This window comes from Lissotriton helveticus, chromosome 10 (assembly GCF_964261635.1).
Source record: "Lissotriton helveticus chromosome 10, aLisHel1.1, whole genome shotgun sequence".
In the NCBI taxonomy this organism is placed as follows: domain Eukaryota; kingdom Metazoa; phylum Chordata; class Amphibia; order Caudata; family Salamandridae; genus Lissotriton; species Lissotriton helveticus.
In genome coordinates, this window is record NC_136071.1 from 886985025 (window position 1) to 886993941 (window position 8917).

General features: G+C 39.6%; 1 long non-coding RNA gene across 1 annotated transcript in view; it reads right to left on the reverse strand.

Annotated features, from left to right (window-relative positions):
* The window catches only part of LOC144785531 (uncharacterized), a 184713-nt gene extending 176000 nt beyond the window's left edge, over positions 1-8713 (reverse strand). Inside the window, exon 1 of the long non-coding RNA XR_013601943.1 lies at positions 8537-8713. This is a non-coding gene — a long non-coding RNA (uncharacterized LOC144785531). The remainder of the gene's footprint in view (positions 1-8536) is intronic.
* Positions 8714-8917: the final 204 nt, after the last annotated feature.

Below are 8917 nucleotides of genomic sequence, written 5' to 3' on the forward strand. Positions count from 1 at the left end.
CAAGTGTTCAATTTGCGTCCTGCTACATCATTTAAATGGTGTCACTGCGAACAAACCAATCTACGAAGGAAACAAACTGGTGATTTCAGGCTGCTTCCCCACAACTAGCAACCAAACTTTTACCAGGCTTGAAATCCAAAAATGTGAGCAACAAAAGACGTGCAGCTAGGCTTCGCTTGTGTATGCTCCCAGAGCGAGAGTAACCTCCGCACTCAATCAATCAATCCGGGGTTTGTAAAGGGCCCTACTCACCTGTTAGGGCCTCAAGGCGCTGCGGTGAGGGGGGGAGAGAATGTGCAGCTCCATTGGGGTAATCTGAAGAGCCAGGTCTTGAGGTCTTTCCTGAACTGAAACGGAGTGGGGCTATGCCGGAAGTAGAGGGAGAGGTTGTTCCATGCCTTGGCTGCGAGGAAGGAGAAGGACCTTCCAGACTCTCATCCTCACTCCTATTAACACAGGATAAAACCCCATCCTATACAAATAAGTTCTCTCAAAACCTACCTGGAACTCTACTCAACTCCTTATGCACATTTCCTAAACCTTCTTGCATGATATGCTCCCATCCCATCACTCTTTTCAGCCCTTTCGTTCATATATGGGTTCATTTTAGGAAACTTTCATATGCACAATGCCATATTGTAGAGAAAATAACACTATTTTCCTGCTAAAGATATATTGCAGAAATATTTCCTTTTAACCTTTAACAAGGACATAATCAATATAAATTGCTGCAAAAGTCACAATCTTTACACGGATGTCAAAGATTAAAAACATTGCAACATATGCCGAAATTTCCAAAGACTTTCACGAACGTTGCAAATAAATATATAAATAAGAGAAAAAGAATAACTAACTGCTTTGAACATCACTATGCTGCGTGTGCTGCTCAGAGTGGATGCATATAAACTGCAACATAAAATTGTGATTCTGCACTTGCAAGACGTTGGGGTGGCTCTTACGTGTAAAAGGCTTGCTTGCTCTCTTTAGTTAGTACCTAGTAGATAATCAGTTGTTTTTTGTTGCTACTTAAGTATAACCCCATGCCAATACCAAGATAATGACGGCGGGAGACCCCGCAGGAGTTTCACAATGCCTGCAGGACGGCGAGTTGCAGGGGCCCATTTTAAGTGTCGAACCACATTCCTAAGACAAGGGACAATGTGGTTCGACGGAGTAAACGAGTTTGATTAAGTTTGCCGGAGAAATATTTCAAATGAATGGCCTTGGATTAACTTAACGAAGTGGAATGAAAGGTTGTGGCTAAAGGCCGATGTATACATCTGTAAAATGTATAGTAGTAAATTCCACCAAATTACCGTTTTACCCTTCAGCCATTTACTTTTGTGGCGATTATCATGCGCTTTAAATGCGCAGCTATTTTTCTGAACATCGTCGTAACATTTGAAATCATTAAAAATAAATGAAAACAATAAAAATGTGATTTCTAAAATGACAAAAGCCAAATAAGAATTTCTGACACACCATGTGGTCAGGTGACTTACAACATGAAAGAATAAGAACCTCGGTTAATCACAATAAGCCAGAGACTCTATAAACTGCTTCTGTAACTCCCACAGCAGAGGCAACCTCACTGCCACCCACTCTCCAGAGTAAACAACAATTCGCCGGAGTCCAGGCCCGACTTACAATTTAGAGTGCTGCCCAGTATCAAGGCTGCTTCCTTCCTCTTACATTTCCTGGTTTCCTTTTGGCACCATTGTTCTTGTGAGTACCCCCACGCCCTGTTTTATTTAATTCACTATTCACCATTTTTCTCCACAATTCTCTGCCCCCTTCCCTGTAATGTGTGCTACATCCAACTACAGTGACTGAAAAAATACCACTACCCCGAGTAGCAGAGATATGTAATTCATAAAATATCTTAAAAGAAACGCATGGGGAAAAAACTGTTTTAACAAAACGTGGGCATTTTCAGAAAGACAAGACAAACAAAAGAGTATCCCTCCGCCTGATGAGGAAAATTGGAGGGGGGGGGGGGGGGGGGTGCACCACGATTAAGTAGCACTTCAGTGAGAAGTGGGAAATACGAAACGTAATCCTTTTTTATATACAACCCTCTCCCACTGTGTAGTGGCTGGTTTCGTCTTCGGGTTCACCCTGGCTCCTAACAGTCAGGGTGGGCTCAACCCGTGCTCCTGGGAGCTCTTCGTATATTAGTAGTCAGGGGAAGATACATGTAAATAAAAAATCCTCATTTATTAGTGGGGTGGATGGGAAATAATTAAAATGAACTATAGAAGGGCCGATTGGGGTACAATGGTCCTATAACCCTTATAGTGGCCACATTTTCAGAAAAACATCACCACTGGCATGGATTAAAACATGCAACTGGTGCAATATCAACAGAACATGGAGAAAAGGTACTGAGGTCAACTTACAATACAGCAGTGATAAAATGGAACACATGTGTCTCAAGGCGACCTATGCTGAGCTGACAGTGCTGGAAGGTAGGGACCTCTAGTAAGTAGGAACCATTTGAAAATATTTATCAAGGTACAAACTCAAATGGCAAAATATTCAAAATAGTGTGACCCCGCTTGAAGACTCAACATGAGAAAGATTGGGAATGTTGCTAGCCTGCTGTCTAAGCATTTCCCTATAATTAAAGAGTCCAGTGTTGGGGTTAGACAAAGATCGGGAACAAAAAATGGCAGAATTACATGTAAATGAACACATTCAGGCATGTTCTGCAGTAGGTTATACTGCACCAGCAATATGATGTGCACTGAAAAAACAGCGTACTCTGAAATGTAATGTTGCATAATGAATGGCACGATTGCAGACAAAGACAGCTAGAAAATAAAATCAAAGCTATAGTGTTACATTTATGAATGTACCTGACAGCTCAATTTACAGAGTCCATTTTTGATGGCATAAAAATAGGTCAACTGTGTTTTCTGCAAAAAAAGACCAGCATTCTGAGTAGATTTGGAAACTGAAATATACCTTTTACACAAGTCTCTGAGATAAGTATGTTCGATAAATTGCATGATGATTTTTAATTGTGTATGGAAATATATGTCAGGTTGTCATGGAAACTGATTAAATGTCCCAAGCATAGGCTCGACTTCGACGTCTAAGATGGAGAAGTAAAAACAAAACGACGAGGACGAGGAATCTTTTCAAACTGAAAGCCCACCCTTTTGATGGTTAGTGCTTCCAATCAATGAGTTTTCCTTTAATGGGCTAATAACGTCCAGGCACAAAGGACTTTTAAAATGCCCGTGTTTTTTGACACATAAAACTGAAACAAAATGGCTTGGCAAACTGCTTCTGACATTATGTCTTTCTTTCACTCAACAACACAAGCAATGCATCAGTGCTCCGTGGTATACATTTTTCAGTGATATAAAATAAATACAGGCAGATGAACTCACCATAAAGGCCACTGAAACATAACAATGGGGTCATGAAAATACTAAAGGTTCAGAGATGAAAAAAAGTGAAATGTAAAAGGTAAAGCCTGATAATGTGTTGTTGACTTTCTATTTCAAAATATAAAACCAGCAGAGTGAGTATCAAGTGAGAGTTTCCCCCTGATATTTCTTGTCTAATTAGTAATTCCAAAAGAACCCTGTAAATTTGAAATATGATTTAGGAGTGCACACTGATTGCTGTACCCGATTGCTACAGAACGGTCAAAATAAATACAGCAATGTAACATGCAGCATTTTTAGAATATAGATCGTTTGACCCGAGTAAAATGCTTTTCAAAGTCGTATAAATAAGATAGATAGAACCAAAATAATCCCTTGAGGATTTTTTTGAAGTAAGGCTGAACTTGACTTTCCTTCTTGAATATCAAGGGTGTCACTCGCTTTTGGAAAGGTCACATCATGAAGAGGCCTGGTATTGAAAAGTAGACGCTAAAACTATACACATACCATCTACCCTCTTCTATCATTTACAAAAGATTGTGAAATATTAAAAATGTATCAAATGGTTAAACTGGCGTAATTTTATAGTTCCTACATAAATGTGTTGAACAGAAATATTAAACTTCACAAAACACGCGTGAAATGCTATTACTTTTTCGGTACAAAAATGGAATATGAACACATGTTGTTGGCACTCGAGTCTAAAGCAAACAATTATTGATCTGCGTTATACATACATCAAATGTTTTTCTACGGTGTTACCCAATAGCTTTAAACACTTCAAAACACATCTAGAACGAGGTACAGTGTGTCTAAATTAAATATACAACAAAAGCACCGACCATCTACAGTTTTAAGATTTTCTGTACCTTATTCAGAGGCCAATGACCTGAACATTAACAAGACAGCTACAATAACAGGACGTCCATCCACCTTTTGTTCTTTCTGTGGGTGAGGAACTATTGCATTTGGCTCTGCAATAGCTTTGGGTGTTACTTCGAAGCCCAAGCACATGGAGTCAGCGAATTTGCTATGTTTTCATTAATGTTGCAGTTTCTGCTTTATTGTTCCTAGCATTTAATTCCATACAAATTGTGGCACTATAAACAAATCTACATTTACTTTTTTTCTTTAAAAATAAAATTGAGGAGCAAAAGCTACATATTATATCATATTTTTTAATATGGTGCAAAGGTATATTCTGTTATTTTTTAAATGCATTCAACAAGGGCCTGCAAATCTCAATTAACTAACAAGGCTACTGATGCAGCAGAGATGCATACATATTAAGTGTATAGGCTAAAAAGCTGATTCTATCATGAACATTAACAAATTGCTTATTGAATCAAAACTGACGGCATGTTTGTTAAATTTTCCGAAAGGAAAATGGAGAAATTAAACAAATGAACCAAGTTTAGTAAAATAAGAAATTAGACTGCACATTCAACCATTAAGTTGAAGGATAGCAGATATGTATACAATTCTTGATTTTTAATCTCTACAAAAATAAGCAAAAAATAAAATAATTCCTTTTTCCCATTAGACAGCATGAGTCAAAGATGGCGCATGCAGAATTACAGGCAGCCTAAAACAAAAAAAAATGTGTCGCAGTATTGGTGTGCTACATGCGTGTATGTGAGCGTGCGCAAACAGGTGGGGGATGTGCTGCAGATTTTCACAAAATAATGCAGAGAAAAAAGCCAAACAAAGAATAGATTTTCCATTGTCTGTAATACATAAACACAGATGCATTCTGTCTTTAGATGGTTCATGCTTTTCACTCTGCACAGCAGGGAGGTTCTTAAGAAGTCGCGCTCTGCGAGATTTCAGTAAATGAGACCGTGGACCTTGCATGATGTGATTAAAAACACCCTAGCCAGTCTTTTTAAATATATTTTTAAGATTCTAGGTTTGTTCAGTTTTTGAAGGCGCACATATAGGCCTACTTATACATATCTAAAAAAAAAAACACTGCTAAATATCTACAGAGCAGCTGTTCAAATCAGATGACCTGCTTATAGGATCTTGACAGACTCAAAAACAATGTGTACGTTTTCAGCTGACAGGAACATGTCTGCTGCTGCCGCAATAGCTCACCATGTTGCTTGCTAACCAGAAGATCAAAAATCATCGATTTCGTGGTGATGCCTGCTTGGGATACGAGGCTATTTTAAAATGCCCATTATTTACAAAATGACCAAAAAGAGGATCATTATATTCAAGAAGACTTTTGTTTTTGTTATATTTTAAGGTGTTTAACTGATTCTATATCTTATTTTAGGCAGGAGACCGGGAAATAATTTTTCCAGGTGCATAACAACATTTTTGCCGCAGTCTACATCTGCAGTCCCAGAATGCTCTAGCAAAATAATCCTCATCATAGCAACGGGAGGGGGGTTTTGAAGAAGGGCGGGGGAATTAAACCGTTCCTTGAGCAAAACTCTGCATCCATTTTGGGCTAAAACAATGGTGTCCACAATACTGAGATAGAATTGGAAAATCGTGCTTCTAAAATGTAGAGTGATGAATTCGTTCTTCAAAAAGCGTAAATCAAGCCAGCTGACAGGTTTGAACCCTCAGGCTCATGCGTATCCCCATGAGAACCCGAGACCTGGAGAGCAGATCCATAGGCTCCTCAAATGCAATTGTATACCTTGTGCCCATGTCAATTACTACACAGTTTTGGGATTATTTTGGCACATTTTCTTTAAACTAGACATGGAAATGTGTTGCATAAGTTAGGTTTTATTACATTCCACAGGTTAACGAAGATGCAGTGAAAGTGGATGCCACAGGACAATAGCACAACATTAGTAGCTTTAGTTACCGACGGTAGCTCGTGGACATAAGGGACATTTTCAATGGCGGCAAGCTTGGAGATCAATGTCAACAACACCAACATTGCTGTGGGCCATCTTTAAAAGGAGAGCACAGTATATTTCAATCGCAAGGGAGAAAGCAACCAGAGAAGAAAGGGGGTAAAGAATGACTAGGCTAGTATTATTACCTATGAGTACTTGTAGGATGGGCAAAAAATTCTGAGTTTTTTCCTTCACAGTAACCTTTGCAGTTTGTTTATGGAAGGCCAAAACAAATGCATTTCAGGATGTCAGTACGCTTATAAGCACAATGAAGTGTTTACTTAGTATTATCCCAGTGCTGCAACCTTTGAATGGAAGACTGGATTAAAGATCTCACAAGGCCTATCCATTGTGGCGGCTAGATCCGTAGATTACTTCCTTGCATGAAAGCAGCCAATGTTCACGTTTGACAAGCAGTATTTACAACTGCTTAGCCTGTTCAGCGGGAAAGAAATGAAAAGCTTGAATTGAGCTATGAGGCTGCCAATCCAGTTGCAACCACAAAATAGGCGGGTCCGAGGCCTACTCAATTCACTAGTGGCCCTAATACTGTTGAAGTTTGTTAACAAAAAGAACAAGAATTTCTGCGCACATGGTGAACAGTTTCTGTGTTGCGTCTATTCTTTTAATCAGTGACGCCAACATACTTGTCTACAGACTTCAGCGGCACATGCATGTTTGAAGTTGTTTGCGTAGACATCGAGAAGCAAATATTACCTTAACGCTACAATTCAAAAACACATAAACAAGTACATGGGTTGATCATCACCCATCCAGTCTACATGAGCAAAGTAAATAAATATTATACATTATACCTCATGGTGATGCAACCATAAACATGTTGAATTGAGGGGGAAAAAAATTGTGAACCTAATTTCTTCAATTGTTCGGGATGAAAGATCCATTGAGGGAAAGGAAACAAAAAAAACAATATACATGTATATATAATTTACAAAAAGGGTATTTATTTTGCTTTTTCAACTTGTATCCCAAAACAACACAGCAATCATTAAATGCCATCTCAGCTCGGTACTCATGTCTCTGAACCTAGAGTGTTTTTTGGCCTTCTTCCTAACGGACATGTTCCTGATGACAATAAAATGAAGATAACAAGACGTTGAAAAGAAAGAGACGGTGAAGTTGTATATTCCTCGAAGATAATTAACAAAATGTATCGCTAGAACATAAGCAAGAAGTGTTTCAGACCAAAGTATACGATGAGTAATTTAATAAACAGATTCAACTTGGTCAATGACTTGAGAGGTTAACATATGTTGTGCCACACAAATCCCCCAGCTTAAAATATACTTATTTAAAAGTCCAAGAAAATGGAATGCAGCGACATGATACACTGGACACTAGAAATGAAAACACGGAGTGTGGCATTTATGTACAATGTGCAGCGATATTGCTAGTTGCCAATTAAAACCATTTTATAGACCTTCTCTGAGGAACAATCAACTTGTCTCTAACAATGGTATTATTCGATAAATTCATTGTGTGAAACAGTGCTCACGTTTTATTTATTTCGATAAGGTTAAGATGCGATTTAGCCTTTTGGTCTGTACTTATTTTCATCTACAAGGCTTCCTTTTGGTAAGGTCGTTTCGGATATAATGCTTTTTGCATTATATGCCGCAAACACTTAAGTTCCTGTAAGCATGTTTAAATCTATCATTTCAGTATTTCAGACCCTCGCAGAAGCGAGAAGAGAAAAACTGCTGTTTATAGAAACAAAGGTAATAATGCTCACTTAGAATTAAGATGTTTTTGCTTTCCAGTGTCCCCTACTTCACCCCCGCCCCCTAAAAAACACATACACAAAGAAGCTCGACATTGTTTCTACGGCATGGCACTGAAACAGTTAACACTGCTTAGCTCAGCTACTGAAGTTTTCCGCAACAAGCCAAAGTTACAGATTTAAAATCATCCAATGCAGGGTTCTAAATTGTTCGAAAAGCAGATGAGACCTGAAACTAACACACTCACTCCCATCGCTAGCTTTGCCTCAAACTAGTGCCATCGCAAAGTGTGCCATAGGTAAACGAGGACAATAAATCCATATGCAAGAATGTAAGGCAGTAGCGCATACTGGAAACCCCCCCTTGGGGCTCCCGACTCACTACACCTGCTGCACTAAAGATAACTACACCACTGCCTCGTGCCCAACAAAACTTACTTTCGAAAGATGTGGTTTCCTCATACCAGGCCCGGTTCCTTCCGGAAGCAATGCAGGCCCACACCCATGAAGATCTGAAAGCACATACTCTTACTAACCTGGAAATGTTTAGTATTAATTCCTCCCGGCCCTCGGTGTGGAGGGCAGGCTGTCGGTGCAAGCCCTTATGATACCAATTCGGCAAGGGGAGGAGTGTCCCCGGTCGGGGCTGTCCGAGCGTGTTTCATTTCGGTAGATCAGATGTCAAGATGGCTCAAGCCAGGCCGCTGGTCAAAGGGATCATGCACGGGACTCTGTCAGCTCAAGAGATTTAGCACAATAAAAGGGCTTGTGCTGGAACTTTGAAAAAAAATCCTTTGGGCGGGGATTGGGCTGGGGAAGCTATGGAAAGCCGCAGACTTTGATTGTGCTCGCTGCAGCGGCGGGGAGCTCCGAGTACGAAGATCAAAGAAGTTTTTGTGAGCCCACGACTTGAGGCA